Genomic DNA, 15,277 nt, shown 5'->3' on the forward strand with positions numbered 1-15,277 from the left:
TATCTCCGCAAATTTTGACAGGGAGGCAAATAAATTGGGAAGGGAGAGCAGAGGGTTCATTAGGAACATGAGGACATCGTCCGCATACATGCAAAACTTATATGACAGGGGGCCTTTGTTATAACCAGAAATATCGGGGTTATTCAGAATAGCTATGGCTAGGGGCTCAAGGGCAAGGGCAAAAATTTATGGGGAAAGGAGGCAACCCTGTCTCGTGCCCCTACCTACATTGAAGAAATCAGAGCAGCAGCCAGGGATTTTGATTCTGGTCATGGGATTCTTATAGAGGGTGTGGAAGGAATGCAAAAATTCTCCCCCAAAACCCATTTTTTGCAAAACTGAAGTAAGGTAGGGCCAGGCAACGCTATCAAAGGCCTTTTGGATGTCCAGACTAAGTAAAAGTAAGCTACGGGAGGTAGAGTTGGCATCTTGGATAATATCCGAGGCCAAACGAATGTTGTCGGTTATCAGCCTGTGGGGAATAAATCCGGATTGGAATGGGGAGATAAGACAGGGAATAAATCTAGCCAATCTGTCCGCAAGGATCCTACTGAAAATTTTGAGGTCATTATTCATAACGGATATGGGCCTGTAATTTTGTGGGAGGGAATGATTTTTGTCAGGTTTAGGTATCAAAGACATGTTTGCCAGCAACATCTCTTCTGGGAAACTGCCTCCACGCATCACCCAATTGAACAGGCATGCCAGTCTAGGTGCTAAATGAGATGCAAATTTCTTGTAATAGACTGCCGCAAACCCATCTGGACCAGGGGCTGAGCCCAATTTAAGGGATTTAATGACGTTCAAAACTTCAGTTGTGGAAACAGGTGAATTAAGTTGTTCAGACTGTGACTGAGATAGAGTGGGAAGGGGTATCGTGTCCAACCAGGAATTCACTGCCTGGGCCTCAATGTCTGCATTAGGGGCTAACAGAGAAGAATAGAAATTTCTAAAGATGTCTAAGACCTCTTTCGGGTGGGATGTAAGTTGTCCCTCTCTGTTGTTCAACTTATAGATATGAGGAGGGCGGGAAAGGCGGTTAAGTTTTCGTGCGAATGGTGAGGATGCTGAATTGTCTAAGAGGATGTGTTTAGCCCTTGCCCATCTAAAAGACTTCTCCACCTTGTTGGACAATAAGGAGTCCAACTCTAGCCTTCTGCAATCTATTTCTCGTCTAGTGGATTCTAAATGTAAGGCGGCTGTATTCCTGTAAAGTTGGTCCAACTCTCGCGTGAGAGTCAGAATTCTACCATTGGTCATCCTATTGCGAATAGTTGAGACCTCAATAATCTTCCCTCTGAGGACTGCTTTATGAGCCACCCATAACACTGAGGGTAGAGTATCGGGTTGAGCATTAAAGTTAAAATAGTCTTCAATAGCCTCTTCGATAAGGGGTATAAAAGAGGGATCAGACAGCAGGGCTTCATTAAGCCTCCAGGAATGTGGGGTAGGGGCCAATTTGATAAATGTGGTGGAAAAGGAGGTGAGGTGATGGTCAGACCAAACACAGGGATGAATGACCGCTTTAGTTGAGTTGGCCAGTATGATGGGTGAGGTAAAGATATAATCCAACCTCGCCGAGCTATTATGGGGGCGGGAATAAAATGTGAATTCTTTAATACCCACATTATGTGCCCGCCAGGTGTCAGAGAGTTGAAACTCCACTAGACTGCAATTTAGGGATTTGGGGAAGGCCTTGGATAGAGACGTGTGAGTAGAGCGATCCAGGGTGGGATTCGCAACCAGATTGAAGTCCCCACCTATGATTAAATGAGAAGATTGAAATGAGGAGAGTTTTTCAAAAAATTACTTAAAGAAGGTAGCTGGTGCATCATTCGGAGCATAGACACTAGCAATAGTCAATTCTCTATTACATACTACCCCTTGGATGATAACATATCTACTCTCTGCGTCTTTATACACACGTCTAATATCCATAGGAAAGGAAGAGTGCAAGAAGATGGCAGCCCCCCTGGACTTGGAGGAATGAAGGGTGTAAAATGCTTGGGGATAATTCCTATGAAAAAATTTAGGGTGAGATTTGCGTGCAAAGTGGGTCTCTTGGAGGAGGAGAACCTTGGCATCCAACGTCTTATAAAAGTCAAAGGCCTTCCTCCTTTTATTAGGGGAGTTAAACCCCTGAACATTATGAGATATGCATGTAATTACCATTGATAAGATCTAAGGTGAGGATAGCTAAGGGAACCCCGGTATTGGAGTAGAAAAACCGATACAAGGGGGTGGGGTGAAAAGCCCAAATAAGGTGACCAGGGGCACTGCCATCCGCCGCGTCCGATAACAACTGAAAACCACCTCCCCTCAGTGAAACAAGATATAGAAAAAAACCAACATATTCAGTCAGCATTACTTGAGAAGCAACCATCATCGCTAGTTGTGGGTAATAGAAAAAAATGAGAGAAAAATAAAAACAAAAATCAAAAACAAAAACAAGACAAAAAGAGTCAAGGAACTGGAACATATCCAGAAAATTGAACGTACCCAGGCTTAGCCTGTTCCAAAAGGAGTAGGGTCAGGTAACCAGTAAAGGAGAAAAAACAAAGAAAAAAGGTGAACTGTCCAATTACCTGATAACCCCAAAAACGGGAGAAATAAAGAACTCCGAGACTACAGGGTCTCGAACCCAGCTCAAAACAAGCGTAAAAAACACCAAGAGTTCCACAAAAAAGGGAAATAACAGGAAATTTGCTGGGTGGGGGAAGCAGGCAGCAGCTCAAACCCGTGGCAGACCATCAAAGAAGCCCTTCCGGAACAATGTGTAGATTAGGGAGCATACCGTCATGGTGGCCATAAGGTTCAAGTGAAAGGCGGGTAGCCAGGGATAGAAAACAGGGGGGGAACCCAAAAAGAAATGACTCCGACTACCGTGGGCTGTCAGCGTTGTGGTCCCCGATTCCATAACGAATCCTTCTTCTGTCTCTCCGCGAGGGTGAAGTTTGCCAAATAGGCGCTGGTCTGGGGGTGGAGGGTGGTCTGTGAAGATCCGCTGCATTTAAGAGACCCAGCTTAACAAGGAGTTCTTGGCCCTCCTGGAGCGTAGTGACAGAGTAGGTGCTGCCATTGTGAGGAACCACTAACTTGAAGGGGAACCCCCATCTATAGCGAATCCGGGCTGATTGCAGGGCAGAAGTAACATCCTTGAGGTTCCTCCTTCTCTCCAAAGTGGCTGGGGAAATATCCGGGAAAATTTGAATAAGAGCTTCATCCAAAAGAATGCGCTGTTTGTTTCTTGCTGCACGTAATATGTCCTCTTTAACTAGGACGTCTTTCATGCACAAGACAATGTCCCGTGGGGGTTTGTCTGCAGGAGGCTTCGGACGGAGAGCTCGGTGTATCCGATCGCACGTAAAGGAGGACGATTCGTGATCCGGTAGGAGAGATTTAAAGAGGCGGATAACCGTGGGTATCAGGTCTGTCTCCGATTCCGGGATCCCTCTGAGACGTAAGTTATTGCGCCTATTCCTATTATCGAGCTCCTCGATTTGCGACTGCATAGTCAGAACGGTCGAAACGAGGGTTTCATGTTCCCTGCTGAGATCGTTATGTGCGAGCGCAAGTTCGTCGTGCTTGCTTTCCAGCCTGTCAGTCCTGGAACCCAGGGCCGCAATCTCCTGTGATAAGGCCTGCGAGGACTTGTGCAGCTCCGTTTGAAACTTGGACGCCAGCCTGTCGTACATAGCTTCCAGGCTGGCGTCCAGATCCGCCTTTGAGAGAGAGTTATTGTCTCCTACCTGGGGCCGGAGTGAAGGAGAGCCCGCGGAGACTTGTGGTGAGGTGAGCGGGGAGGAAGTGATACCGCACCGCTCCGCGCCATCTTGGGCCATCATGTCGCTATCCCTCGTGCGCAGGAGATAGTGAGTTAAGGTATGTTGGCTCCCGCTGCGGGTTTTCTTCTTCTTTGAAGGCATGCACCGTGATAAGGGGACCTGGAGGGTGTAGATCATGAGGTGCGAAACCGATTATGAGCCCTCCAGGGCGCTGATAGAGTTCCGGGCGAGACAGAGCTATCTCTTCAAGCCGCCATCACGTTCAGCGCCGCGCATGCGCCCCCTTATTTTTTGATTTATTATTTTTTCTCTCTAGCTTTTATAGTATTTCACTTCAAGCCCCCTGCAGCCACCTTGTATTAGCCTCAATACTTTATCCGGGGTCTTCTTTGTTCGCTAGCTAAAGTCACTCCTTTGTTATCTGTAATCCAAAATCCATGGAGGGTTAAGCTGAAATGCTCCTGGTGTAACTCCAATAACTTATTTACAACTCTTGAGGCGCCAAGGTAGATAGGCCTCAAGCCTGCTCAGTGTCAGTTGCTCTGCTAAGCCTCCGCGTGATCACTTTGGTCTGGTGACTGTAGCTTGCCTCTCCGTCAGCTGGGCCAGACGCTCTGTATCACTTCACCAAATCAATCCGGTTCCCTGATTCTCCGCTGAGTATCTCTGGACCTTCTCAATCCGGTTACCGTCTTTCAGGCTCCATCAGGTCACTCTGCAAACAAACAGGCTGACGTTCCATGATGGCTGCAGGCCGCTGCCTCCGGGAAGCCTCCTCACAGATCCGCACAGGCAGGCAACGCGATCCCAAGAGACCTAAAATGGCCATTCGGGTCCCTTTTATCCTCTACCCAGCATGCACTGCGTAAGAGAGTGTACATGGGTAGGCCACACAGACTCCTGGGTAACAAGGTCAACCTTCAGAATCCAAACAGTCACTTCCTGTACAAGTCTTTAGGTTGTCCTTCGGTAATAATATACAGTTGTGTTACCCATATTTGGTCACTAGATGGCTCTTCTACTAAACCACAGTAATGTCCATAAACCTTACATTAAAATATACATAACCACATCAATAGGCAAGGATGTCAGCACTACACATATCATAATCAATAATATGTCATGGTCTAAACAAGAATGGGATTCAAATGTCGCCTCTAACTATTGTTGATAAAAGCATTCAAATCCCATTCAATGTTTATTCCATGTGGATAGTAAGTCTGAGCCTGGTAGATCAAAATGGCATTTCTAAAGAAAAAAAATAGTCAAATTTCATAAAAATTTCCGCCAATACAGTACCATTGCCACCATAAGAAAAATATTAGAAAAACAGCATGGAGGTCGCCCAATACATACCAGGCCCTTCAGGTCTGGTATGGATTTTAAGGGGAACCCAAATATTTAACAAAAGAATGGCGTGGGGTCCCCCCAAAATCCATACCAGACGCTTATCTGAGAATGCAGCCTAGCAGGTCAGGAAGGGGGGGCGAGTGAGTGACCCCCTCCTGAACCATACCAGGCCACATGCCCTTACATAGAGGTGGGAGCTTTTGGGCAGGGGGGCTCTGCCCCCCCACCTTAAAGCACCTTGTCCCCATGTTGATGGGGGCAAGGGCCTCCCCACAACCCTAGCTAGTAGCCACGGGGGTCTGTGGGCAGGGGGTTTATCACAATCTGGAAGCCCCCTTTAACAAGGGAGCCCCCAGATCCTTACCCCCTCTATGTGAATGAGTATGTTGTACATAGTACCCCTAGCCATTCACCACAAAACATGTAAAAAGTGAATAAAAACAGAAAGCAGTTTTTGACAATTCCTTTATTAAAAATAAAAAACAATGTCCACCAATGTAAATCCATCGTAAATCATGATGTTGACACTGCCACTGCTGGACCCAAAAGAGAAAAAAAATGCTTCACTGTCAACCAAGGCAAACCGCCAAATGCATGGCTTGCCATTTGACAGTTCTTATATAGGTAAGGATGGGGTCATCTGGCAATGTCACCTCGTGGCACCGCCCCCTTGTGATGTCACTGACTCAACATACAACGGTACTCATTCACATAGGGGGGTGGGATCTGGGGGCCCCCTTGTTAAAGGAGGCTTTCATATTCCGATAAGCCCCCTGCCCACAGACCCCCACAACCACTGCCCAGGTTTGTGGGGATGAAGTCCTTGTGCCCAACAACATGGAGACCAAGTGCTTTGGGGCAGGAGGGCAAAGCCCCAAAGCACCCGCCCTCCATGTTGAGGGCATGTGGCCTGGTATGGTTCAGGAGGGGGGGGCACTCGCCTGCCCCCCCCCCCCTTTCCTCACCTGGCAGGCTGCATGCTTGGTCTGGTATAGCTTTTGGAGGGACCTATTTTTTAAAAAAAATTGTCATGGGGTTCCCCTCAAAACCCATAGCAGACCCAAAGGGCCTACTATGGATTGTGGGGGGACTCCCACGCCAGCTATTTTTCTGTATTCAGCTGTCAGTGGGGCTGTCAGTGGGGAAGCCCATTGACAGCTGATGACTCATTGGTTGTTAATCACTTGCCGCCTGCCATATAGCAATATAATGTAGCTATAATGCAAAGTGGTTTCATTATCCTGATCGAACATCATATGATGTGATCAGGATGACAAGCTGGCGCATGCCCGTGGTGGCGCACAGCATAGCGATCGGAGGTGCTGTGTGTCAGTCTGAAACACTGCAACTCTAATCATTGTATGGAGCCTCTAACAGAGGTTTCTTACAACGTGATCAGCTGTGACCAATCACAGCTGATCATCTTGTGAACCTGGAAGTGTCGGTAAATGGCTTTCCTCGCTTCACGCTGACAGGGAGAGCCAGTGCCACCTATCAGTGCCCATCAGTGCCACCTATCAATACTTTTTCAAAATTTTCATTTTTTTTTATGTCTATAGCTAAGGTTGAGCGGACACCTGGATGTTCGGGTTCGGCCAAACTTCGCAAAAAAGTTTGAGTTCGGGACCCGAACTTGACCCGAACTTGACCCCGAACCCAAACCCCATTGTAGTCAATGGGGACCCGAACTTTTGAGGACTAAAATGGCTCTAAAAAAGCAATGGGAAGGGCTAGAGGGCTGCAAATGGCAGCAAAATGTTGTTAAGAGTATGGCAAGTACTCTGCAAACAAATGTGGATAGGGAAATAACTTAAAATAACATAAAATACATAAAAATAAAAAATAATATGCTGGAGGCCCCCTTCTCAGAAGAAGAGGTACAGGAAGTCATTAAGAACCTCAAATCAGGTTCTGCTCCAGGCCCTGATGGTCTCCCTAACCCAGGGGTGCTCAACCTTTTGAAGAGTGAGGGCCACTTAAGAGACTTGGTAACCGGTCGAGGGCCACAATGAGCGAAGCGGGTGGGTGGCATGTCTCTGTCCACTCTGCATTTGGAGAGCGGACACGGACACAGCCAACGATACTTTTTAGCAGATTGTATTGGAGGTAGAACACAAGTCAGTTTATGTTTGCCATTAAGAGTTGAATGGAGGGTCCAATTGGTTGGACTGTCAGACTGACCGTGTGAAAGGGGTCCAAGGTTACTTTCACACTGATGCGCTATGGTTTACCTGCACCACGTGTGCAACGCAGTGTACCTTTGGTTTTCCTGCAGTTTGCAATAGACTTCTATTATATTCTGCAGGTTTGATGCACTTTCAGAAAGCTCACCATACTTACAGGTAATAATAGAAGTCTATGGCTCAGGTAACCTGCAGGTAAATTGCTCTGCACCTGCGGATCAGTTTGAAAGCAGCCCAGTAACCACTGCAGAAAAGATATGCCCTCATATACACTGTGATTTTAGTAATAAACTGATCTTTAATAATAGTATTTTTTCTATTCTATCCCAGAGCAGGAGAGGGCTCCACGGGCCACATGTGGCCCCTGGGCCACTGGTTGGGCACCCCTGCCCTAACCCCTATTACAAGACATTTACCATCACCCTGACTCTACATTTGACACAATTTTTTAATGCAAAGACACAGGGAATCCCACTTGATCCTCACCTAAACACAGCCTACATTGCAGTAATTTTTGCCCTAATTTTTTTTTTTTTGTTTTTTTTTTCTTTAGTATAGCAGAATAGAAGAACAGTATCTAAAGTGTGTATCTCACACATACAGATATGCAGGAAACACTGCAAAATATCTGTTTTTGCCCTAAATGGGTGTTTTTAGAATAGCAGAATAGAGCAACAGTATCTAAACGGTGTATCTCACATGTACAGATATGAAGAAAATGCTATTCAAAAAAAATAAATTTGCCCTAATTTTTTTTTTTTTTTTTTGGAATAGCAGAATAAAACAACAATATCTGGCGGTGGCTACCCGACTAGATGACGTGGAACAGACCACACAACTACACACCGCTGCTATAAAACAAGTGCAACGCACGTATGATTCCCAACTTGCTTACCTATTTGACCTTCATCGCCAGGTCGAGGACCTTGATAACCGGGGACGTAGGCACAATGTGAGAGTCAGGGGGGTACCCGAGAGCCTGGAGGCTGGTTCCCTGCCACAAACAATATGTGCCATCTTTAACGATCTGCTGGATCGCCCAGCGGACTCGCCGATCGAGATGGAGAGGCTCCATAGGGCCTTGCGACCCCCACCTCATGATGGGGAGCCCCCCAGAGACGTAATATGCTGTATTGTAAACTTTCCACTAAAAGAAGAAATACTACGGAAGGCTAGGGAAAGGGGCCGGATACTACATAATGGTACTGAAGTTAAGCTTTTTCAGGACCTTTCCCCAACTACCCTTCAGAATAGGAGAGCTCTTCGCCCTCTGCTGGACCAACTGAGATCACGCAACATTCCATACCGGTGGAAGTTCCCATTCGGCCTCTCGGCGGCCGCCAGGGGTCGCACCGCTATTCTACGTTCGCCGGATGACTTGGCAGCCTTCTGTGAACAACTTGATCTACCCCTGACGGAGCTTCCGGACTGGTGTGCTTTCCATTTCCCGTTGGAACCATGGCGACCGGTGTCACACAGCCCTTCTCCGAAAGCACAGAGGCACCGCTCAAGGCGTCGAGGACCGGATCATTTTTCACCCGAGGCTCATGCATCCCGCCGGGATCCACAGCACCGCACACCGGGACCTCCTGAGACCCCTCACAGGGATCGCTAGGAAGCGCGAGTTGTCTCCAGGTCCATAAACCTTGCCTGCCTGTAAGTGCATACTAATGACTTTTGCTGTTGATCTGTGCCTGCTTGTTCTAGCCAGCCCTTTGTCAACCGAGATGGTGACGTTATCCGCTTAACCCTAGAGGCCACGCTATCCTGATCACAAGGCTGTTAATAGTACTTTAACTCATAGTAGCACAGAGAGACTAGGGTGATTGAATGTACAAGACCCCTTGAATGTTGCTTAAGACTCCTGAACTCCCCACTGAGCTGAAGCCAGCTGACCTCATCCCATTGCTGAGCAAAACCCTTCCATATCTGCTGCCATTAAGATATAGGTTCCAGTGAAACTACACAGGCTGGCACAGGCTGCAGTCACTGGCACACAGACGGCCACGATCTTGCAGAACAAGCATTGGCATGGATTGGGCCCGCCCCCCTTTTCTATTTTATCCTATTTTTATTTTGTTTTTGTTTTTTTTGGTTTCTTTTTTTTTTCCTCCCCACTGGTGCTATCTTTATATGTATTCACTACAGAACTCTGTGTTGTATGCTACATGGACTGAGCCCCTTTTTCTTTTTTCTTTTTTTCTTTTTTATATTTTTTATCTACGAATTCTTGTTCATATATAGCTACACCTGCTTATGTGTAATGGAGCTTTTGCGTCTTGCATACCCCATGGATTGATGATGCAATGGTGCTTGAATGTTGCCCCATCCCACACCTGCAAGCACTCCCATATTGGGGTACACCAATAATATTGTACATCTAGCAATACAGGCCCATTCTGGAATAGATCACAGGTGTAAAGGGCTCCTCTGGCCTACATGCAGATCTACACACCAAAGCATTATCAACCCATGGATGTTTTTTTTTGTAAGGGGGAAAGGGAGGTGAAGGGGAGAAAGAAGGGGGAAAAATAATTCTCTGAGTTTTTTTTTTGTTTATCTTCTGGCTGTGGGGGAGGGATCTCAGCTACAGGGCCCCTGCCTTGATGAGGAGGAGAGGGATTGAGAGTCCTAATGTTTTTTTTTTTTTTTTTTGGTATACTACGGTGATAGCCTCCCTATGCCCCCTATCCTACTAGCTGTAGTACATTTTAATTTCTAAGAGATCTCTGTATAATCTCGGATCTGGACCCGTTGCCCCTGTTGCCCTCAGCTACTGTTCTCTAGCTCCTCTAGATTGCGGAAGCAGATGTGCCCAGTCATTCTCAGTGTTCCCCTGCAGCGGATCTACGAAACTGGACCGCTGACCCTCCAGAACCTTTTCTCTCAGGTGGAGCGATGTTTCCGTCTCCACCTCTGGTAACCTTCTTTGATCTACACCTCGTGGTGCTCACGATCTTTCCCCCCCCCCTCTTTTTTCTATCTTTCTTCTCTCCCATTTTTCTTTTTTTTTTTTCTCTATCCTCGCCCTTTGGGTCATCTCACTCTTTCTGTTTCCCCTCCCCTCCTTCTTGTCCTCACTGTCTTTTCTTTCTCACTCTTTCCTCTCCCCCCCCTTCTTTCCTCTTCTTTTCTCTCTCTTTTAACCTTCCTCCCCTTCTCTCTTCCCTTCTGATACCTGCCCTACCCCTTCCCCCCACCCCCACCTTCCCCACTAGTCACACTTACCCACCCCTCAGCACAGCCACCTCGGTATAGAGAGGCACTTCCTTATACATTGAACGAGTGTCCATAGAAGCTCGTAGCTTTACTCTTGGATCTCCTCATACCGTGCAGATGGACCCGCAACGTCGCGGTCCTCTCTCGTTGAAGTGTGTGTCGCTCAATGTTAAGGGTCTAAATGTCCCCGAAAAATGATCGCAGGTTATGTCCGCCCTTACTAAACACAAAGCTCAGTTTATTTTTCTGCAAGAAACCCACTTCCGCTCAAATTCCATTCCCAAGCTCACTAACCATGTTTACCGCACAGCTATCCACTCCTCAAACCCCTCCGCAAAAACTAAAGGAGCTTCCATCTTAATATCCAGGCACGCACCCTTTCAAATCTCAGACTCACTAGTAGACCCGGAGGGCAGGTTCGTGTTTATTAAAGGCCGTTACGCTTCAAAACCACTAACATTAGCGAATATTTATGCCCCGAATGAACGTCAAGTCTCTTTCTTTAGAAAGCTTTGTGACCTTCTACTCTCTTTCAAGGAAGGCATAGTCCTCCTTGGAGGTGACTTTAATGTCCCACTGAACCCGGACATCGATACCTCATCTGGCACCTCCTCACTGCCCTACCGGGCCCTCCGACAAATTAAACTACGGCTACAGGACCTAGAACTACACGATACATGGTGTACGTTGTTTCCCACGGTTAAAGACTACACCTTCTATTCCAACCCATTCCAAAAATATTCCCGCATTGACTACTTTTTCCTCTCTCAACCTGACCTGACATACCTTACACATTCGACGATAGAACCAATGTACCTGTCGGACCACCACCCTATTACGGTTTCCCTGACCTTTCCAGACTCAGCCCCGCGATCTAAAACCTAAATTCTGCATTACTCAAAGACGTGGAGTTTGCCACACGCTTAGAATCCCGAATCCGGGAATATTTTTTAGACAATGCCTCGTCAGTTGCATCCCCAATCACTCTGTGGGAGGCACACAAGTGTGTCATACGGGGGGAGCTATTAACACAAGCAGCGAAAGTCAAGAGAAATCACCAGGATTCTATACTAAAACTAATAGACAGAATTAAACACCTGGAGGCCTCACATAAACATTCTCAATCACAGCGCTCTTTACAAGAACTGTCTCACACACGCTCCCTGCTGCTGGAGGAGTTGGGGAAACGCACAAGACGTCGCTATGTTCTTCATCAGAGAGTCTTTTACGGGCAGGGCAATAAGTGTGGTCGACTATTAGCTAGAGTAGTGAAAGCTTCTAGACCCTCCAACACCATACACCAGATCCAGAGTCCACAGGGCACACCCTGCTTTAAAAATGAAGACATTGCAAAGTGTTTTGAGAATTACTACAAAAAACTGTACAATTTACAACCCACCACCCAGAACCCGAGTCGGATAACTGAGAGGACAGTGGCCATTAGGAATTTTCTAACTCAATACTGCCCAAATGCTCTCTCAGGTGAACAAGCTGCAGACATGGAGCGGCCTCTTTCCATGGAGGAGCTCCAGACCGCATTAAAGCAGATGAAAATGGGAAAAAGCCCGGGCCCTGACGGGTTTACGCTACAATATTACAAATCCTTTTCCGCCCTACTGTCACCACAGCTAATAACTACCTTTAACGCTATGGCAAACCCTAAGATCTCAGTTGGACGCATGCTAGAGGCCCACATTACGGTTATACCGAAAGAAGGAAAGGACAACACACGAGTCCAGAACTACAGACCCATTTCCCTCTTGAACGTAGATATCAAAATTTATGCCAAAATGCTAGCGAATAGACTATCCCCACTTTTACCCAATCTTATCTCTCTGGATCAAGTAGGCTTTGTCCCTGGAAGGGAGGCTAGGGACAACACTATCAGAGCCCTAAACCTCCACCACTGGCTTTCAACTTCCAACACTCAGGGTTTCTTCCTGTCTCTAGACGCGGAGAAGGCGTTCGATAGAGTGGCCTGGGATTACATGCACGAGACCCTGAAGGCAGTGGGTCTCCAATCTCGCATGCTAGCTCATATCTCAGCGCTATACTCTTCTCCGAGTGCGAGTGTAAGAGTTAATGGCCACCTATCGAACGCCTTCTCCATAGGTAACGGAACACGCCAGGGCTGCCCCCTGTCCCCATTAATCTTTGTCCTGATATTAGAACCCTTCCTCAATAAATTAAGAGAGAATCCCGATATAAAGGGCCTCTGGATACAAGATAGGGAATACAAAGTAGCTGCCTTTGCGGATGATATTCTGCTGTCCCTCACCTCCCCCCTTACCTCTATTCCTAACCTGCTGAAGGATGTAGAACATTTCGGAACCCTGTCCCACCTAAAGATTAATCATGCGAAATCCCATGCCTTAAATGTCTCCCTACCCGTAACAGAAGTAGCACGTTGTCAGGAATCCTTTCCCTTCCTGTGGAATCAGAAAGCCATTCCGTATCTAGGCATTCAAATCACAACAAAATTGACTAACCTATACAATGAAAATTTCCTGATAGCCCTGAAAAAAGCCCAGCAAGACCTGAAGGACTGGGGGAACCTTAATGTCTCATGGTTCGGCAGGTCAGCCCTTTTGAAAATGATAGTGTTACCTCGACTCCTATATCTTATCCAATGCATCCCCATCAGCCTCCCAGTATCCTTCTTTGCAACATACAAGTCAGCATCATCATTGTTTATATGGAAGAACTCCCCGCCACGCATTAAATATACACGTTTAACATGCCCCAAACTCAGAGGTGGTATTGGGCTACCAGACCTCTATAACTATTACTTGGCGAGCCACCTTACTCGACTTGTCGATTGGCGCATTCATGAGGCGGGTAAGCTCTGGGTGACACTGGAGAAATCTTTTACGCATTTCCCCCTTAGGTCCTTACCCTGGGTTCCCTCCCAACTTTGGCCTGTAGAGGTCGGGGCACACCCAATCATCTACCCATCTTTAGAAGCCTTCAGAAAGGCAACAAAATCGGCTGCGCTCTCCTCTGTGCCCGGTCCCCTGACACCCTTAAGGGGGAACCCCGGCTTTACACCGGGTATCTCATCCTCTTTTCTTAAACAGATGTGGCCACAGGAGGAGATCCTGGCTCATCAGTTCTTTGCCCGAGGAGCCCCTCGCTCCTATGAGGATTTAGTAGCGACGTCCCCCTCCAATTCCTTTCCATTCTGGATATATAGACAGATCCGACATTTTCTTTCCACTCAGGCGACGACAGAGACTTGGACAAGACGCTTGACTCCATTTGAGTCGATCTGCACGCGCCTCCCCCCACAAAGACACCTGATCTCTGGTATCTATGAGATACTTATGGATGAAGTCCCTAGTTATCCGGACCCAGCTCGTGTAGCTTGGGAACGTGACCTTCAGGTACCTCTCACAGACGATAATTGGGCCCTTATCAATGAATACGTCCATAAGGGATCTCTTAATGTTGCCATCCAGGAAAACTGTTATAAGATTGAAACGCGTTGGTATAGGACTCCTTCACTTCTACATAAGTTTTCCTCCTCCATTCCAGATACATGTTGGAGGTGTAAGAAGGCGAAAGGAACCATGCTCCACATATGGTGGGAATGTGAATGCCTCCAGCCATTCTGGAAGGAGGTGCATGAGCTTATTGCCCACATAACCACTTATACTTTAGATTATTCTCCAGCACAGTACCTCTTACACCACACCCACCTGACTAAATCTGAGTACTATAAGTCCCTCGCCATGCACATGGTAAACGCGGCGAGATTATGCATCCCGGTGCACTGGCGAACTACACACACTCCAACAATAGGCAAATGGTTTGTGAGGATTTCCAGGATAGAGGAAATGGAAGAACTAGTCCATATTTCTCAGGAACGTATTTAAAAATTTACAACAACATGGGCCTGCTGGCTCCACTTTAAATCTACGCAACGCTTTCAGACTTATGGCACTTGAACATTAGTTGTGGCCGGATTTTCCCGAGGTGGTTGGCCCGCTCTGGATCATGTATCCTATGGGCATAAGACCTTGATAGCAATTATGCCTTACACCCCCCCTCCCCCCTCCCCTTCTCCATCCCCTGTTTCTTTTCTTGCTCCCTATTCTCCCCACCCCTCCTTTCCCTCTTCTTTCATTATTCTTCCCCCCCTCTTTAAAACCTATCCTCCCTTCCTGCTCGTACACCCCCCCTCCCCCTTTCTTTCCCCCCCCCCCTTTTTTTTTTTTTTTCTTTTTTCTTTCTTTTCTTCTCTCTTTTCTTTTATTTTTTTTTCTCTTTTTTGCTTCTTCATTCCTCACTTACTCTTCTACCTTTTCTCCTACTAAGTATGACAACGTAAACCCCCTTCTGGTTTTGAAATGATAAGAGGGATTTCCAACGGGCTTAACATCCACATCATTAGCACACTCCAAGCCGCTGCCCTGGAATCTCTGCAGATGATGTTTCTTGTTTTCTGTTCTGAACGTATAAACTGTTATGTGCAAAATCTAATAAATAAAAAATTCTTTGTGAAAAAAAAAAAAAAACAACAATATCTAAAGTGCGTATCTCACACGTACAGACATGCAGGAAACACTGCAAAATATATATTTTTGCCCTAAATGGGTGTTTTTAGAATAGCAGAATAGAGCAACAGTATCTAAACGGTGTATCTCACAGTAACATATGAAGTGCTGGTGCACTGAGCTTGCATAAAATGCCTGCCGACACCAACATAACTAACAGACGGATAAAAGTTATATTTTCTCT

Source organism: Lithobates pipiens, unplaced genomic scaffold (genome assembly GCF_037356315.1).
Source record: "Lithobates pipiens isolate NorthernLeopardFrog02 unplaced genomic scaffold, aLitPip1_a1.2 Scaffold_18, whole genome shotgun sequence".
Taxonomy (NCBI): domain Eukaryota; kingdom Metazoa; phylum Chordata; class Amphibia; order Anura; family Ranidae; genus Lithobates; species Lithobates pipiens.